Source organism: Tupaia chinensis, unplaced genomic scaffold (assembly GCF_000334495.1).
Source record: "Tupaia chinensis unplaced genomic scaffold, TupChi_1.0 Scaffold000252_1, whole genome shotgun sequence".
NCBI lineage: Eukaryota > Metazoa > Chordata > Mammalia > Scandentia > Tupaiidae > Tupaia > Tupaia belangeri.
In genome coordinates, this window is record NW_006159732.1 from 4,947,163 (window position 1) to 4,968,337 (window position 21,175).

The window sequence follows — 21,175 nt, forward strand, 5'->3', positions numbered from 1 at the left end:
AAACTTAAAAAAAAAGGGAATTTTCATTCTTTAAAAAACAATCCAGGGTTTTAGTACCATGCAGGGAAAAACAAATAAAAACAATTAAAAACCAACCCAGAAGCATAAAAACACCATGCCTAATGACTGAGGTTGGAGCAAGAGAACTCAGAAATCTTCTCTGATTTTAAATAATGTTTTGTTTAAAAGACAGAACATTTTATTGTAATCTTTTTTGACAGAGAGAGTTTTTATTTTTATTTTTTTAACTACACGAATCTTTTTTGACAGAGAGAGTTTTTATTTTTTTTTATAAATACACAGCACGTGTGCTCGCCAGAGAGACACAGACAGAGAGACAGAGAGCAAGAAATCACCCCCCAGGGGAAATGGTCATGCCACAATCCCCTCTCCTCCATTCTACTCTCAGGATTCTGGGCATATGTATACACCTGCCAAGCATGAATTTCAAGCCTCCGAGTCCAGGACTTAAACTGCAGTCGACTACATAGGAGTCCAGTGACATAACCTTTATGCCACCTGCTATTCCTCATTTTACTGTAACTTAAAAAAAAAATAAATTCAACTGGAACTTTTATCATCAATTTTTTGAAAAAAGATAAATATAACTAAGTAACTTTTGTGAACAGTTTCTTTGAAAATGTAAATTTGGGGACCAGCTGTATGAATAATGGCTATGTCACTGGACTCCCATGTAGTCGACCATGGTTCAATCCCTGGACCCAGTGACTTAAACTCACGCCAGGTGCATGTGCATGTGTGCCCAAGATCCCAAGAGGCGAGAAAAGAAGGGATTGTGGTGTGGCCATCCCCCCCAGGGGGTGATTTCTCACTTTCTGTTTCTCTGTCTGTTTCTGTCTTTCTTGCACGCACATGTGCCCTATAGCAAAAACCTCTCCAAAGGAAAAAAAAAATGTGAATTTGTAGATCATGAATTCTATTCTCTGGCTGAGGGAGAAACTGACTATGAATCTAAAGGAAAATACCAAAGGATACTCTACAGGGTGGGGCAAAAGTGTCAAGAGACCCCTCCTATTGTGAAACAGGCATGTAGAGGCTCCTGAAATCTAAAGGTGGAATGTAAACAAAAGAACTCTTTGACACTCCTGTTTTCACATGGGGTACAAGAAGACAGTAGCCTTGTGCTGAAGGAATTTAAAGTGTATGGGGTAGTGCAAGCGATAAAAGCAATAGTATAATCCAGACCAGCTCAGCTTCTGACTAGATTGACGTAAACCCCACACTGACCATCTAACAAGAAAAACTCATGTGTAGGTTTAAGTACTTCTTTCTTTTACACACAATGTCTGATAACCAAAGATCACAAAACAGATGACTATAAGAAAAACATAACATGTTTTCAAGAAATAAAATAATCAATAGAATCAAGCCCAGAGATGACTTAGACATTAGTATTGTCAGACAGGAACTTTAACATAACTATGACTAACATGTTAAAATATATAGTTGAAAATGTGATCAACTTCATAAGCAGATCAGGAATTGCCATAGATTATAGAGTATTTAAAAAAGAATTTAAAAAAGATATTAGTTTTTTCTCTTTTTAAGATGTACTCTTTTCTTTAGTTATCAGAAATTTGATTACAATCTTTCCCTCAAGTTCAATTGAATCTGTATATTTATGTTTTTCACCAAATTTGAGCTTATTTCTTCAAAATTTTTTCTGTTCAAATAATTTTCCTTTTTATCTCTGCATCAAATATGTGTTCTTTAACTTTTGATAATGTTTCACAGACTCCTGCAAATCTGTTTATTTATTTAAATATTTTCAAACATTAAAAATTTTTCTTCCATTGTTCATAACTTCTATTATTCTATCTTCAAACTTAGTAAAATATTTCTTGGTCTTCTTACTAGGTTCTTTTTTACAGTTTCTATTTTTCTGCTAATAAGTTGTCTTTTCATTATTTCTAAATGTATTACACTTTACCTCATGAAGCATCGTTATAACGGTATGCTCAAAATTGTCATATGTGGTTAATTTTTATTTCCTTTGAAAACTCAGTAACATTTTCTCCTGGTTCATAACATGTCCTGACCCAGGGGACAGTCAAACAGGTTTCCTGAGGGAAGGAGTTAGAGACGAATGATGCAGTGTTACAACACAGAGACGACGCAGTGTTACAAATCTTCAGGGTCATCTCATTTATTGTGGGCAGCACGGAGATGACACAGTGTTACAACTCTTCAGGGTCTTCTGGAGATGATGCAGTGTCACAGCTCTTCAGGGTCTTCAGGGTCATCTGGAGATGACGCGGTGTTACAACTCTTCGGGGTCATCCGGATATGATGTGTTGTTACAACTCTTCAGGGTCTTCAGGGTCGTCTGGAGATTGTGGGCCAGGGATCGTGGTTATATACATGTTGGTGGGCCATGATTGGTTGTAAAAGGTGGGTTATGATTGGTTGCTTTGTAGACCAATCATGAGGTGCCGGATATGCAAATCTGAGGGATTCTAGATTTTAATTGTTGAAAGTGATAACCTATATGAACTTATACCACTGAGTGGGCCTGGAATTGTCTAACTTAAATGCTCCTATTTGTGAAGCAGAAATGTTAGAGTCAATTACCTAAGATTGAAACTTTAAACCTACAGGAAAGATAGAAAATTAAATCAAAAGAAAGAAAAAAGAAGTAATAACAATAACAGCACAAATAAAAAGTAGAAAACAAAAGCAGTAGAGAAAAAAATGTTCAACCCAAAAGCTGTCTATTTAAAAGAATTCATAAGATCAATTAATGAGCAATTAGACTAATCAGAAAAATGAGATGACATAAGCTACCAATTTTAGGAATGAAAGAATTGCTATGATGATTACATGACTCACAGACATTATAAGGAAAATAAAAGGATTTTTAAATTATGAAATAAATTGAGCAACTTACATAAGACAGAAATATTATATGATACAGAAAATGTTTTTCTAAGATTACCTGAATTGCACCATATCTATTACAGAATACAGTTTATAAATACAAATACTCTGACAAATAAATCTGCAGGCTTGATTTATAGACCTATTCTGACAAATGTATAAGGAGAAAATAAAACTATTAACACTTCCAGAAAAAGGACTAGAAATTTCAACTCATTTTATGGGACCCCAAATTACTCTGATTTTAAAAAAATGGGGGAGATATTACAAAAAAAAGGAAACAACATGCCAACTGTTCTCATGAACAGAGATGTAAAATTCTTTAATCAAATGTTAGTAAGTGAGACCAGCGGTGAACATAATGGCTATGTCTCTGGACTCCCATGTAGTCAGCTGTGGTTCGAGTCCCGGACCCGGTGGCTTAAACTCACACCAGGCTTATGTGCATGTGAACCCAAGATCCCAAGGGGAGAATGGAGCAGAAGGGATTGTGGTGTGGCCATCCCCCCTGGGGGGGGTGATTTCTCGCTTTCTGTCTCTCTGTCTGTCTCTGTCTGTCTGGCGAGCACACGCGACCTATAGCGAAAACCTCTCAAAAAAAAAATGTTAGTAAGTCAAATTTAGCAATCTCAAAAGAAATAACATATCATGAATGCATGGAATATATAAGGAGAATGGGAAAGTGGCACAGTAACAGTGAGTCAGTAAGCATTACTGTATCACCAAACGTAAAAGACGCAAACATTTAAGGGACACACAAATGGGAAATTCTCTATTGATGATAATGTGTATGCTAATACCTTTAACTAAACTAATATACAGAATCTTCTAGCTGGGAAGATTCATTTTATAAGCTGTAATGATATACGGTGGTTGATGTATAATAAACAAATAAACCTAAAAATATGTTTAAAATTTAAAAAATGGAAAAACTAATATTCAGAATAATAGTTACAGAAAAGTATATGTCAAATTCAACTTTCATTCATAATACAAATTTTCATAAACAAGAATAGAGGAAACTTTTCTGAAACTGGGAAAGGGTGTTTCCAGAAAACTGATAGCTCATATATGTAATGATATGAAACAACGTTTTCACCCTGAAGTGGGAAATAAAATAAGATGTCAACTTCCAACTTTATACAATGTATTACTGGGACTTTTGGCACTTTGACCAATTACAAATAAATAAATAAAAAGAATAAAAATAGGAAGCAAAATACTGATTTAAATAAAAGAAATGAGCTCATCAGATGGCGGGATGGTTAAGGCACTGCACTCTTACATGGATGACAGCATTCAGTTGGAGCAATGCACATGGGAGTTTAAAAACCACAACAGGTGAGGACCAACTGATAACGTAATGGTTACATCACTGGCCTCCCATGTGGTTGACTGCAGTTCGAGTCCTGGGTCCTGTGGTTCGAAGCACACTGAGTATATGTGCATGCATGCCCAAAATCCAGAGAGGAGATGGGATTGAAGCATGGCCATCACCCCATGGGGTAGTTTCTCGCTTTCTGTCTTTTTGTCTTTTTGTCTCTCTTCATCTATCCAGCAAACATGCATGGCCTATAGCAAACAAACAAACAAACAAACAAACAAAACTCTCTCTTAAAAAAAAAAAAAAATCCAACCAAGTGTGTGTGCACATGTGTGCTCCAAATCCTGAGAGTAGAATGGAGAAGGGATTTTGGCATGTCCATCCACCCTAAAAGGGCTTTCTCACTTTCCTCTTTCTCTCTCTCTCTCTGTCTCTGGTGAGTACACACATCCTATAGCAAAACTTAAAGAAAAACTTACTGTTAGCTATTTTAGAAATTATTTTAGAATATACTATGGATTATTCTTTAATCACATTTGTCATTTAAAATGTTTGTTGATCATATCTATTCACTATAATTAGTTAGCACAACATTAATCACTATTCTTATGACAAACCATTGGTGACACTTTAATCTTCTTATGTTTCTTTAAAAAAGTAGGTATACGCCTTGAAGGACAAATTACATGTTCCTTCACTCCCAAGAGCACATATAAATAGATGTTCTGGATGCTCTGAACTGGCTTTGTTTCCTGAGAAGGGCAAACTAGGTCCTTATTAATCTGCTGTTTTTAGGAACATCTGTCATCATTGGTCATAATGATATTTCAGCTCACTCTAAATTAAGAGAAACTAATAACCTAGTCGTCCTGGCACCAAAAGTGACATTGCACTTCAGGGAGATAAAAACATGTTGAAATGATAAGCTAAACTTCTATATTCCCAAGCATAAAAGGACTATGTCTTATAACAACTCAAAATTAAGTGAAAGTAATCAGCATTTAACAATTAGAAGCTATGAATATTTGAAATTGACTTAAAATAATGAGTCTACAATCAAAATTGAAGAGAAATTAATTTGCCATATTTTATTATGTAAGGGTTCATGCTAACAATATGTAAATTTTTGTACTAATCCTTTCTCTTACTATATTATTCATATTACAGCTTCTTAAATTCACATGTTAGGGCTTTTATTTTGGGAGGAGATACATCCTTTTTCTTCCCCTAGGAACTGATTGTTTATAGATATCAGTTGCCAAAACATTGGGAAATCTAGTGGTAATTCTAAAAGTCAGCTTCCAGTTTTATATAACTATAGAGTAATGTAAACAATTGATACTTTTGCGTTTTCTTTGCTCAACTGTATAATCAGCTTAATTAGGACCCTCCTAGTAGCAATTGAAAAACTATCACTCATTTCTTCAAATTTTCCTAACCTTGGCCTCTATTCACTTGATAGTAAGAACACTAGTATATCTGGAGTGGTATCATACTAGTTGATTCATTGAGAGGAGAATCCTTACAATTTAAAGAAAAAAAAAAAAAAACTTAAATTTCTTTGACTTAAAATTGCACTCTTTCAAGATGAGAACTTTAAGCACACAGTGTCTTCTCTGTGTATGTATATTTGTCTGGGTTTGTGGGAATATCCTCATATTTATTATGAGAGTTCTGTTGTGATGAGGAATTAGATAGTAAGAAGACCCACAATGCAATCAATGTTTAAAGCTTTTATATTTTGCTTTTAAGTCATGGTAGGAAAGTTTTTGATTCATCAGTATCTCTGGTTTATAAAGAATGGTAGCAGTGTATAGTCTTCCCACATTATCAGGATTTTCTAGCATGCTTGTGGATAGAAAAATTTCTGCTAAATACTTACAGAAAAAGTCTGCTTTATATTTCTCCCTGTTGTCCATTGCCTTACCATAGAGGAATACCAAATACCAGAATGCTGCCATAGATTTATCTGTGTCTTATTCAAAGAGATACCTGTCACAGATCAGTTTATTTAAAAGTTTATTTGCTTAATGAACTAAATAATTGTACCAATTCTGATTGGTTAAAAAGGCTGATCTACATTGTTTCTAATTATTTTTAAGAACATATTAATGGGTTTGTTTTTCCTGTATTTGGTCAATTTTTTTTTTCCCTAAACAAGTAAGAATCAAGAAGCTAATCTGTTATGTCCTGAAATGATCTGTTCCTCAATGTTCGAAAGTGTCTGAGGCTTATGTTCTAATGTGTTAGGGAATTTAGTTCCTGGTCCCTTATGAGTGTGTTCCTATTTGGCAAAACATGAAAGAGGCAGATTATTTATGAAGTCATTTATCCAACAAACGCATCATTATTCCTTCTCAAATGTTGAAATATGATTTCAGGCACTTCTAAAGTCATAAAGTGACTACTGAGTGATTGATAATAGCGGTGGTACCTCTGGCAAAGGCAATCCATACAAGTCACACATATGCAGATGCATACACACATGCACAAACACACACACAATTACCGTGTGACAAAAAGACAATCTCAGGTAACCTCAAAAAAATCAAAGTCTTCTCTTGTGGGTTTCCATCAGACTTGACTAGAGTGATTTTTCCTGCCCCATCTTAGGACATATAAAGAAAGGAAGAGAATCATGACTTTCTTACATTTAGTAGTCAGTTCCCAGCATTGCTCCATATATAGGGTAGGCCTTCAAGTTGGGTTGAGTATTTCTATGAATCGATTATAATGTCCTCAATCTTTTCCTCCCTATACATTCCTCACATAGGTGATAAGTCTCTTGAAGTACACCGCACTTAAGATTTCTTTCAACTCACACATAATTTTAGTTCTATGTAAAACACTCCTATTATGAATTATTGAATGTTGAAGTTCAAAGTATGCAAGTATATATTTTCAGATGCCCACTTAAGAGGGCATAGTTTAAAATTTAAATACAATTTGCATATATTCCTTTTACCCAATAATCCTTTTTCATGGATCATTTTACTTCTACCAGTTGCCTACCACATCCCTAATGCTCTGGTTTTCTCTCTTTCTACCCTCATGCACACACTACTTATTTTCTGGAAAAAAAATAGTCTTTTTCTATATATGTTTAATTTTACTTACCACTGGTAACTTGAAACTGTTGTTAGTCATGTCATTTCACTCAGTGGCATGTTGTCTAAGTTATTTGGTCTATATACCTTAGCTGGTCTTCATACCTTAGCTGGCCTGTCTCCTATTTTCAGCATTCTCAATTCCTTACTTGGTTTTAGTTAATTGATCAGCTCATTGAATCTTTCACAGTGACTGAAATATAACCAATCTTCAGTAAATGGCATCTTTTTGTTTGTTTGTTTTAAGATTTTGTTATTGCTATCACATGCGTGTGCTTGCCAGAGAGACAGAAAGTGAAAAGTCACCCCCCGCCCCCAGGGAGATGGCCATGCTGCAATCCCTTCTCCTCCATTCTCCACTTGGGATCTTGGGTGTGCATACACACATGCCAGGTGTGAGTTTTAAGTACCTGGATTTGGGACTCGAACTGTGGTTAACTATGTGGGAGTCCAACAACTTAACCAGTATACCATCTCCTCATTTCAGTAAATGGCATCTTTTTATCTTCCTTTCCCACCACAATCCTTTCTCCTCCATTCTCCTTTCAGGATCTTTGGCATGCATGCACACCTGCCTGGTGTGAGTTTTAAGCTGCTGGATCTGGGACTTGAACTGTGGTTGACTATGTGGGAGCTCAGCAACATAACCAATATGCCATCTGCTGGTCCTAAATCTTGATCATTTTATCCTACATTATGCTCAGTTCTCTTCTATTGTTTTATTATTTTATTTTTATTTTTTTAATATATTTACAGAGAAGGGGAGAAGAGATAGTCCTGACAGTCTCACCACACTGTGATTCCTCACTTTTAGCTTTCCATTCAGTATCGCAAGGTGTCCCCAACAGCTTTATATTATATCATGCAGCTGTTACCAGCCTCCTGAATCACCATATCTGTGCACTCTTTTCTACTCTGTAGTTAGTTCTCTATTACACATACTGTTCCTCCCTATACACACAGACACACACACAGACACACACACACACACACAGTTTAGTTCAGTCAATGAGATCATTTTCAAAAATAAATTATTCATATAGAATTATTGAATTACAAAATCATCAAAAATGTTTAAAATCTAAAATATATAGGTCTATATACAAGAGGGGACTTCAAAAGTTTGTGAACAACGATTTCAAAAGACAAAAATTTAAAATGCAAACATTATTTCTCAACATAAGCTTTTTCATATGGTTGAATAATATTTCATTGTAAATATTACCATATTTTTAATCCATTCATTCACCGATAGTCATCTAGGTTGTTTGTATATATTGGCTATTGTGCATATACTGTAATGAACATGAGGCATTATCTGTGAGATCCTGATTTCATTCATTTTGAATATATATCCAGAAATATGATCATTGGCTTATTAAGTAATTCTGTTTTTAATTTTATGAGGGATCTCACTAATTTCCATAATGGCTGTACCAATCTACATTCCTACGAATTATGTGAAACTGTTCCCTTATTGTCACTCTTTTGCCAACCAATACTTGTCATTATTTGTCTTTTTGGTAAAAATGTTCCAAAAGTGTGAAGTGATATCTAACTTAGGTATTGATTTGCCTTTCTCTTATGACTAGTGATATTAAGCACCTTTACATATTCCCAATGGTCATTTATATGTTTTTTTTTTTAATGTAGTTTTAGATCCTTTGCTCAGTTTCGAATTCTGGTTTTTGTTTTCTTGATATTGAGTTGGTTGAATTCCTTATGTATTTTGAATATGAACTGTATCAGATGTATGGCTTGCAAATATTCTTTCCCATTCCATCTGTTGCCTTTTCATTTCTGCCAATTGTTTCTTTTATGTGCAGAAGCTTTTTAATTCGAAGTAATCCCACTTGTCTATTTTTGCTTTTGTTGCCTGTGATTTAGGATCCTATCAAAAAAAATAATTGCTGAAACCAATTTCAGAGTCTCTTCCCTGTGTTTTCTTTAAGAGTTTTATGGTTTCAGATCTTACATCCAAAACTTTATTTAGAGTTAATTTTTCAATGTGGTAAAAGACAAGAATATAATTTCATCCTTTTGCATGTGAATATCCAGTTTTCCTCCACTCTTACTGAAATGACTTTCCTGCCATTGTGGATTCTTGGTGTCCTTATTAAAGATTAGTTAGCCATACATGTGTAAGTTTATTTCTTGGTCTTCTATTCTGTTCATTGGTCTCTGTTCATCGGTCTATGTTTCTGTTTATGTGCCATACTGTTTCGATTACAATTTCTTTTACTGTAGTTGGAGGTGTGTGATCCTTCCAGCTTTGTTTTTTGCTTATGATTTCTTTGGCTATACAGGATCTTTTGGTACTCCATGTGAATTTTAATTTCTTTGTCTATTTCTGTGAAAAATGCCATTGGGGTTTCGATGATAAGGGTTGTATTGAATCTATAGATGGTAGTATGAACATTGAACAATCCTAATTCTTCTGATCTATAGAATATTTTTCCATTTATTTATGTCTTTTTAAATTAGTTTCATCAATGTCTTTTAGTTGTCAGTGTACAGATCTTTCACTTCCTTAGTTAAGTTTATTCTTATGTTTTTTGTTCTTTTTTATGCTAGAGTATGTGAAGCCATTTTCTTAATTTCTTTTTTTTATTCTTTTTTTTTTTTTGAGAGGTTTTTGCTATAGGGTGCATGCGCTTCCCAGAAAGACAGAGAGAGACAGAGAGATAGAAAACGAGAAATCACCTCCCAGGGGGGATGGCCATGCCGCAATCCCTTCTCCTCCATTCTTCTCTCAGGATCTTGGGCATGCACGCACACGTTCCCCGTGTGAGTTTTAAGCCACTGGGTCTGGGACTCGAACTGCGGTCAACTACGTGGGAATCCAGCGACATAGCCATTACGCTAACTGCTGGTCCCTTAATTTCTTTTTTAGGTAATTAATTGTTAGTACTTGTAGGACACTATCTTATACATCTACATATGTATGGAAACCTTAAAGATCCCACCAAAAGATATTAGAACTAATAAATTCAATAAAGATACAAGATTCAAAATCACCATACAAAAATAAGTCGTGTATACAGGGAAGAAAATAAACAAACAAACAAACAGAAAACAAACTTCTTATTCTTTTGGATATTTATAAGTAAACTAAAAACAGTAAGGGAAAATTATACAAGTTGGGGTCAGCAGTTTGGCATAGGAGTTATGTCACTGGACTCCTACATGACTGACCACAGTTCAAGTTCTGGACCTAGAGGCTTGAAACTCACTCAGGGCACATGTGAATGCATGCCCAAGATCCCAGGAGGAGAATGGAGTAGAAGGGATTGCAGTATGGCCATTCCCCATGGGGGAAGTGGTGGTGATTTTTCACTGTCTCTGTCTTTCTCTTCCCAGCAAGTGCATGTACCCTGAGGCAAAAACCTCTAAAAAAAAAAAAAAGAAAGAAAATTATACAAATCAAAAGTAGAAACAAATAATTAAATATTGATTGCACAATGGATTTTTGCTTGATTAAGGAAAGAGGCACAGTATAAACAGTTGAAAGTACAACATAGACTTGAGAAGTGAATATACAGAGGGTATTCAAATGGGATAGACATACTTTTCATTATCTCCAAGTTATTAGTGTTTATTACTGATAGTTTTACTAATGAGCTTTTATGAGACAAAATTTTACCTCGAGATAGTAGAACTCATTAATAAAGTATGGTAACTGAGTCAAGTGTCTAAGATTATGACATAGGTACAAGTGGTTAATGACATTGTATTTTAAAGAAATATATCAAGAATTTTGAGGCCTCTCTTATGCATAAAATAACAACAAAAGGGTTCATAAATGAGCGAATTATGAGAACTGAAAATATAATAATCAGTGTAAAGCATTTTATATAAAAATCTGCCTGAACTGGCCCAGTAGAATGGTAGTAATGTGCTCCTTAAGTGATCCTGGGTCCATATGGAAGATCACAAATTCAATTCTCCAGTCAACCTGTACACACTAGGTGCACGTGTCCATAATTCTGACTAGCTGAGGAAGGGTCAGAGAGTCAGTGCATGCGACTCTGTTGAGGATACTTATCCCTCATTCTCTCTCTTTTTCATGAGAGAAATACATAAACTAAAACTAAAAAGGTCTAGTGCTAGGCGGATGAGAGGGTGAGAGACAAATAAGATATACAAGTCAAGAAATTGTATTAAACACTAATAAATATAGTAATCACATGTAAGATATCCCACCGCCAGAAGGAGCAATCCTCTCTTTCTTAGTAGCCAGTCAATACTCCGGATAGATTCTTGAGACCTTATTGGTCACTTATACTCAAACTGTCCCACCCCTGAGTGATTTCCAATAAATCAAAAGTCTCATGAGAATTCTAATTCCTTCTTTGCAGACCCTAGGACATTCTATTATAAAGAACTTTCATTTTCAATATCAGTAGAAAAACATGATCTAGGGTCTGAAGTAGAACTACACTTAATACTGTGAGATAAAAATCACATGTACATAAAAAAACACAATCACATTAAGGCAATAATATTAACTTAAATATAGAAGAAATTGTAATAAGCAAATTTTATTAACCTCAAGATGATGACCTTCTTCAACTTCTCACATATTGTTTTGCCCCTAGAGTCATATAGAAGCTCTTTTAAAAATCATAATGCTAAAATAGTCTACAGTTTCATTGCATTTTTAGACTAAAGGTCTAAATATGATTTGTAAGTTAATTAAATAAATCCTGGCAACACTAACAAAATATTATAAAGGAAATCATTAAAAGTACATCTTACATAAGCCAACCTACTATCTTTAATGAAATAATTCAAACAGTTTTTTAAACCTCTATGCATTGTCTTTCCAAAATATAAATGATTTATCTTAAGGAAGAAAATGTTAGTCAGATCTCAACCTGTCACTTACTATATCTGCTCTAGAACTTCAGATATTATGCTGTAACATTTAACTGAAAGGGACTTTAAAGCAACTGAGTTTTCAAAACTAATTATTTTCTATAAAATTGATATTGGCGATGAACATTGAAAATGCACATTAAATGAGTCTGAACAATCTAATATGGAAATAAAGTTAGTTAGTTTTTTAACCACTGAGTCTTGTTAAGGCAATTTCTTTTAACATGTAATTTCCATTTGAAAATTGTTTCCTCTAAATTCTTGGTAGGAAAATTACATTTCTTCATAAATGTAATATAAGAGAGACTAACCTTTGGTGAGAACACAAAATTCAGCTGAATCGTCAGTGAAAATTTCTTTTTCATTCTTTGTCTTCTTGATTCATGACAGAATTTGTGTGCATGCATTTGAGAGTGAGAGACGGAGGGGGGAGAGAACCTTCCACAGGATTTAGTCATGCACCTTCTTCCAGTCCGTGTGATGTTGGACACTCACGTGCAGCTTTGTTGCCGGCTGACCAGACAAGGGACTGGAACAATAGTCACCATGTGGGATGGTGGGATGCAGTGACCAGCTTCTCTTGAGGAGTGCTTCACTACTAGGCCACAAAGCTGGTCTGAAAATTGTTTGTTAAAGTGATTCTTCTGTCTCTTTTCTCTCTCCTCCTACTGCATAGCACTCTTGGTCCTAGCTCTTAAGAGCCTGATGTTTCTGTATTTTTATCTGGTTGTACAAAAAAAAAAAAAAAAAAAAAAAAGCATCATTTCAATTTATTCTTCTGTGGGTTTATTTTGAGTAAATATTACTTACTAATATCCTCATGCTCACGCAGATGTGACACTATGGTTTTTGCAGTCTATTATCCTATTTTATCTGCACAATAATGTTATGAGTTAAAACTATAAGGAGTATAATCTCTACTTCACAGATTAGGAAACTGAGTCTCCATGAATTAAAAAAAAGAGGCAAAATTATTTGGTTAGGTTAACAAAGTTGTGTAGTTAAAATGAAAACACAATTATTTTTTCCTAATTGAGAGTTCTTCACATGGTACATAATTATGGACGCCTCATAGGCTTAACCATACAGGAGGTTTAAAAGTAATTATTTTATTTTATTTATTTATTTTAATATTCATACATTAAATCGCTATACACCATTTAGATTATGAAGAGACTTTACCCAGCATGATATACACCTCAGCCCAGCCTACTTGAGACCACCCAAAGCTCATCGATTTTTCCGTTAATTTGAATACATAAACATTTATTAATTAAAATATACTTAGCTATAAGTGTTCTTATCGTGTGATCAGAACCTACGGAAGTTTTTTAAAAATGTCCTTCTTCAAGGAACTCACAATTTAGTGGGGGTTCTACATATACAATATAGTGAGAGGGGTTTTGTGAATGATGAAATGATATATATAGTGTTTTAAGACCCTGGAAAGAGAGTAACTAGAAGAGAGAAGTGTTGTTAGATAAAGCTTTACCATAAATTTATATTATGCCCTCAAAAATAAACAGGAGTTTGAGAACTAGAGAATAATAAAGACACTTTGAGTATAGAAACAGAATTTTAAAAGCATAGTGAGTTGTGTTCACGTCAAAGCAAGTCTGAAGTACTTTCCACGTAGGTGGAAAATGAAAAGGAAATGGAGAGAGCCTGGGGACAATTTTTGTAGCTGTATAGTTGTATTTGTCATGATGAAAGATTTATTGAGCATCAACTATGGAACTACTTTTTTTTTAGAAATTTTTCCTGAGGAAATGTGTGCTTGCCAGAGAGAGAGAAAGAGACAGAAAACAAGAAATCAGCCCCCTCACCCCCACCCCACAATCCCTTCTCCATTCTCCTCTTGGAATTTGAGGCAGTCATGCACATGCACCTGGCATGAGTTTCAAGATGCCAGGTCCAGGACTTGAACTATGGTCAACCACGTGGAATCTGGTGCCATAACCACTACGCAACCTGCAAGCCCCAAGGCATTTTTAAAGGAGAAGTATGTAGTTAAGTTTGTGTTTGGAAAATTCCTTTTGGAGCAGAGTGAGTGAATGACTGTAGGCCAGAAAGGTGGTAGTAAACGCAAGGTACAAAAATGTTATGGGAAAGTATGGAAGAGAATATTTTCATTTTTAAAAAAATTTTTCATTTAATTAATTCCATTTGTTATTATTTTTAAATTTGACCAGAGAAAGAGAGATGGAGAGAGAAAGGGAAAGTGTAAAAGCAAGCTGCAGGGTCCGGGACTCGAACTACTGTCAGCTATGTGGGAATCCAGCACTTTTAGCGACCACATCACCTGCTGACACCAAGAATATTTTCTATATGGGCCTATTCTGAGCTATTAACACTTGATCTCCTTTCTGAATTCCTGTTTATTCTTCCATTTCCAAAAGATTTCATATGTTGATTTTTTCCCCAATGTGATTAGTTTCCTACCAATTATTTCCTTCCTTATTTTAAGTTACTTTTTTATGTAGGACATGTGTTTTCTCAAGTATTCAGCTCAGCCATTTAGAATGAATATTTTACTAATTTGGGTTTCGTTAACATTTTGAGTAAATAAATACTCGACATGCAGAAAAGTCTAGATCTTGCTGTGCAACCTTTCTCACTGTGAAGATGATTTACTGGATTCAAGAAGAACATCTGTATGGAAGAACACCGCTAACTGCTGGATTTAGAAACCCCCGACAACTAGAGAAAATTGTTGATTAGTCAGAAAATTTATGACGTATTTTCTGTGCAAAAATGTGTCAAGACTTTTCCAATGACCCAATAGTTAAACTTTCTGTACTTCTGCTTTCTCATCTGAAACATAAGGCTAACAGTTTCTCTCTTGCAAAGTTGTGAGGAGTAAGTAAACATTATCTTAACAGGCTTAGAAGACTGGCAGACTGTATATGCTTTAATATGTTAACTATTATCATCATCATCCATCATCGCATGTTGTACTGAAAAGAACGGTTTGCTTTTAAAGGGAGTTTGGAGGACAGACATTTAAGACGGAAAAAAAATAATAAAAACACTGTGAATTCTGTCAAATTTTTATTTCATTTTGTAAGAGAACTTCCAGATCACATAGCCTAACCCTGATGTAAGTTATTTCATGGCTTATGCAGTACTTTGGCTATATACATTACTCATAACATATATTTTAAGATGTTATTATTGACTCAGTGTGTAACCACATTGAGCGCCTTGTATATTTTTAACTACTTATTATACAACTGTCTACTGTATTGTTTCTCACAGAAAATTGTGTGTTCAAAATAATGCTCAACTTCTTTAATTTCTAAATTTCTCTTCTAAATATTTAAATGTCAATAGACACAGTGTTTTCTTTGTTGTGTCAATGGCAACAGTTAAGTGATAGAGTAAGCATACCTCAGCAAGTGGCGTTTTCTTTCACTTTTCTCCTATGGGTATTCTTCTCTATTTGTGCCACTCTTTTACTCTCTTCATGTGTCCCTAAGCTCTCCTAGTTCCCATGCCATCTTTTGACACTTTCCTTTCTCTGTGTGTTCTTCCCATTACGGATCTTAATCACTCTTATGACTTCAGTTCAAATCTCTTATTTGTAAGACTTCTAGATACCCATCTGCAGCCCTGAACTTCATCTCTTCCAAACTCTAATTTTATCACTAATTACCTACTTTAATGATTAGCCATCACCTCAGTGTCAGCATAGCTAAACAGAAACTCATCGTATTTCTCCACAAATTCCCAGATTCACTTAATGTTATATTTCTCTGAATTCTATGGGAAGCATAATGATGTCCACTGTCTAAGACAAGATCGAGATCAGATACAGCATGGCTGTTCTGGCTCCATCTTTGGGAATTTTTTGACCTTCAGTGACTTAATTTCTCTATGCCTTAGTAACAACATTGGCAAAAGAAATTTTCTAAGTGAATTAAGATGATTAGCTCAGTAACTGGCAAAAGCAAACGCTCTGAATTTTAGCTGCCGTTGTTAATGCTACCCACATAGACAATCTCTGAATTATAGGCTTTCACAATTATCTTTGAGTCTTTAATGAATCTTCCTTTATTCTTCTACCTTCTATATAATAGTGACATCGATTTACAATACATATGTCAACCATGATGTCTTTCCCCTACCTTTGTTTTCTCTGGCTCCCTGCAGCCACGTTTTTAAAGTCCACACATGAAAACATGCAGAATCAGGTCTACTTATGTCCTTGAGGTAAAGATAATAAGACTGGAAAAGTCACTGGCAAACTCAGCATATCTTGAGTTTGGTGCATCTGAAAAATGTCGTCTCTTAAACTTTAAGCTGCCTTGCCAGGGTCATATTCTACTTCAGTCTACCTATGCTCACCTCTCTCCTCACCCTCCTATTCTTCTCATGAGCTGCTCAGTCCCAGAACTCTTTGTGGCAAGGCAACTAGCAAATAAAACACTATCAACGCTCAGAAATACCCTTTACAGACCAGGCCTACATTGTCCAAACTTTAGTGTTTGTATTCTCAGTGAGATACATCTCATTCACTTTTTAATAATTTTCAATCCCTCACTACTTTCTCCACCCTTAAATTTAGTACTGTGGAAACTGCCATGGTCTACATTTCCATTGTTCTGCTTTCTGATTTCTCTGATTTAGCTTGATTAATGTTTACTCATTATTCTCTGCTTTAATTTGTTCCTCTTCTATATCCCTGATCAAACCACTACCATGATCTGAAACATTTGCCTTTTTCTCTTTATGTATGCCTAAACTTTCCCATCTACAGTGTCTTACTTAAATTCCCTGTAAGATCTTCACTAATATTTAAAACCATGAGGCTCTTCCCTGTTTCTAAATTTATTTACTAGTCTTCCACCTACATCTTTGCATTTTCAGACTTTTTTTTAATGTTCTCTTGAAGCACAGAGGATATGTATTATGACTCAGCATTGCTTACATTTATAAAGTTATATAAATTTGATTGAGTATGCAGGTATCACACTGAAATTTAAAAATCAGTGAGAGAAATAAGAAGTTCAAACATAAAAATGAACACTAGCTCAGAAATCTTATTTTATTTCAATGATTTCGATATAAAATCAGTTTCTTTTTTCTTTTTTATTATTTTCTGGGTTTTACATTTAATCACTGCACATCTTTACAGCATACGAAATTAATTTTCCCACCATGAATACACTGCGTATTAGCCCAGTCAATGATATTGCCAAGCACATTATCATCAGCAGATCATTTTCCATTTTTGTGTTCATTAAATATTTTGCTTCTTTTTTTGCCCCTTGATTCTCTCCCCTCTATTACTCACCTTCTTCTGCACCATCTCTAGTATCCACCATTGTTCTCCATGCTTTTATACCTTTCAGTCTTTGTGTTTCTGCCATAGAGTGTAAACATCTAGTATACATTAACTGAAGACATACAATGCCTCTCTTTCATAATTTGGCTTGCTTTGCTTAGCAGGAAATCTTCTATATCTGTCAACTTTCTATCAAATATTAGGATCTCATTGTGTTTTAAGGCTGATCTTAATATAAATTCATTTTGAAAAAATATGCCTGTGTTGTGAAAATCTATGCTACATTATATGTATACACACACACACATTATTGTATAAATGTTTACAAATTAGTATGTACTCTATAATTGGTTGATCATTCCTGTAGGTGTGCCCAATATCCTGTCTGGTTACAGGGCTGGGAAGAACATGAGGACTATATTGAAGGTGATTTTTCTTTCTGTATTTCTTTCTCAGAAGATGAACTTTAAAAAGATGACATGATGGTAATTCTAATTATGATAGTGATGATGAGGGAACTAGAAGAACTAACAGTTCTTTATTTTTAAAATATTTTTATTTACCCACTCATTTATTTTAATTTGACCAGAGAAACACACACACAGAGAAAGGGAAAGTGAGAAAGTAAGCTACCAGGTCTGAGACTCCCGAACTGTGGTGGGCCATGTGGGAGTGTCCAGTGCCTTAACCACCAGGCCGCCTACTGGCCTCAAGGACTAGCAGTTCTTTTAGGGAATTGTGTCTCTTAATTTTTTATAGTCTATATGGTTAATGCAGATATATTTTATACTGTATATTGAATATTATAGCTGTAACTTAAAGAATTTACTGGGCAAGTTATTGGACTTTATATAACTTCCCTAATGTAATTAACTTCATATAACTTTCATATAAACATGTAAGAATTGGCCCACATCCAGGCTTTGCTTTGATGATGTTATCTGTAAAGCGTGAAAATCAACACATTCTTTATTTTCCAAAATGTTGTATTATTCTGTGACAATGTCCTTTGAAACCACTGGTTTTGCTCAGATGTATTGTGTAGTAAGAAATATTCCTGTATTTCTGAGTATTTGAAAATGAGAGCTTGTTCAGTTGCCCAGTGGTTAAGGGTGCCAGATTCCACATGGTCAACTGAGGTTTGAATCCTGGTCCTGATGGCTTGGGAAACATGATGGTTGCATGTTTACGTGTGCCCCAAATCCTGACAGGATGAACACATGGAGGAGAGGAGATTGTAGTGTGACCATACCCCATCGAGGATATGTTTTCTCACTCTTTCTGTCTGTCTCTGCGTCTTCTGCTAATGAGTGTACACACCTGCAAGCAATTCAGAAAAAAAAGAAGAGAATAATGTTAAGTTAAGGTTTCAGCGAGATTGTCAGGATATTACAGTATGTTCTTTCCTTGAGATCAAGGAGATTTTTTTCTGTATACTTATAGGACGGAGTACATGTGCTTCTGCTATCCCTTAGTGTGAGAACTATCAAGACATTGAGAAGACATTGCTCTTCACTGAAAATCTCATCTTTGGTTTGAGATAGTCTGAGAGACATTCAGCCTGAGAAGCTGTGGGTAATGTTACTTATGAGCTTTGAAGGGAGATATATGTAGCCAGATATCAGTTTGGCAAAACTTGAACAATGACTAGCAGACAGGAATTATGCATCTCACAAGAGTTATACCAATATTTTTCATTGCTGGTCACATATTTGTATATTTTGAAATTGGTTTGTTATCTTTGTAACACTTTAGTATGAAATTAAGATTGATTTTCTCAAAGAATGTAAAGTACTACTCATTTATTAATTCATTTTGTTCAGTTATCCACATGAAGTAGCTGCAGTTATAATCTATAATATATGAGATGAATTAAATCATTACCAGCAGTGTAACTGACAGCTTTATTCACATAAATGTCCATTGTTCAAAAGCGACCACCATTCAGTATTTCAAAGGAAACAACAGACTTAATACAAATGAATAATTCAACTCTTTAGATTGGGGATGGAGAGATAAATGGTGAATAAGAAGTAAGCTGTAGAGAATAGAGGGGTAAGGTGGGGGTCAATAATGAAAGAAAATATTATAACATTACCATCTGACTTTGATAGTGGCTTCTCCAGTTGCTGGGTATCTCTGCTATGCTATTTTGCCCCTCTTTGGTACACATATCCTCAGAAGTATATGAGCAATTTGTTTGCTTATTCTAGTATATGTGAACTTCAATACCTTTATAGAGTTCAATTAAATGAACTGGAACCTGACTATTATGTTTCTTGAATTAGTTACCTTTTGGTAAAGTGTTTCAGCAGCTTTTGGTAAACAGTTGTTTCTTCTTTAATTCTGTGAGGGCTGTGTGCCTACACCCCACAGGGTGTCCATAGTTGGTGGTGACTCTACTGAGTCCATCTGACAAGGGTTCCATGTGTTGTATTCCTATTCTTATTCCAAGCTGAAGGAGAAGTCACCATTTGAGAAACATATTTTCTCATGGTGTAGGATAGGAACCGGGGATCTGAATCAATCCACTTAAGAGCATAGAAAACTTTGGCTCAAATGCCATTGTCACAGCTATGTAAGGTCCCACTGGCCAAAGTCTGTTTTGATCACAGCCAGAGTCAATAAACTAAACATAAATGTTCCACATGATGCACAGGCAAGACCCACGGTGACACCACGGCTGTATGTCAACCCTAACTTCCCTACTCTGTGCTGATTTACCTGGCATATGACATGAATGTGTCAGACCAGGGCTGGATATAGCAAAATATATAAGAAAACAAGTGTTATAATGATATATCAAACATATCTAATTTTATTTATTTATTTATTTATTTATTTATTTATTTTGATACGTCTTTTGCTATAGGGTGCATGCGCTTGCCAGAAACAGAGAGACAGAAAGTGAGAAATCACTCCCCAGGGAAGATGGCCATGCTGCAATCCTTTCTCCTCCACTCTCCTCTTTGAATCTTAGGCACGCACACACATGCGCCCAGCGTGAGTTTAAGCCACCAGGTCTGGGACTCGAACTGCAGTGGACTACATTGGAGTCCAGCGACATAGACATTACACCAACTGTTGGTCCCGATACCTAAATTTTTAAATGTTTGTGTTGTTATTCAGCTGGTCTCAATTTATAATTTTACATATTTATGATCTTATTTAAAGCATGTTTCCTGTATCTAATTTTATATTATAATTTTGTATTATTTTACACACTATATGTTCACTAAATTGAATAAGCTTCTACCTATAAAACATGTATTAGCAAAAGTGGAGATAAATATAGGTCATAGTAATGAGTTATTTAATTTTTAGGAAAAATATGGATACATTTATAATTTATACATATTTATGATCTCATTTTAACTATGTTTCCTGTGTCTAATTTTATACTGTGATTTTGTATTCTTTTATACGCTATATGTTCACTAAATTGAATAAGCTTCAGCCTATAAAACCTGTATCAGCCAAAGGAGAGGTAAATATAGGCCATAATAATGAGTTATTTAAATATTTTAAGGAAAAAAATAATGTGAGACCAACTCGAGGTGTGGTGGCTAAGGTGATTGGATCCTTTATACCTGACTAGAGATTTGAGTCCTAGACCCAGTAGCTTGAGAAACATGTTGCCTGTGTGTGCGCGCGTGTGTGTGTGTGTGTGTGTGTGTGTGT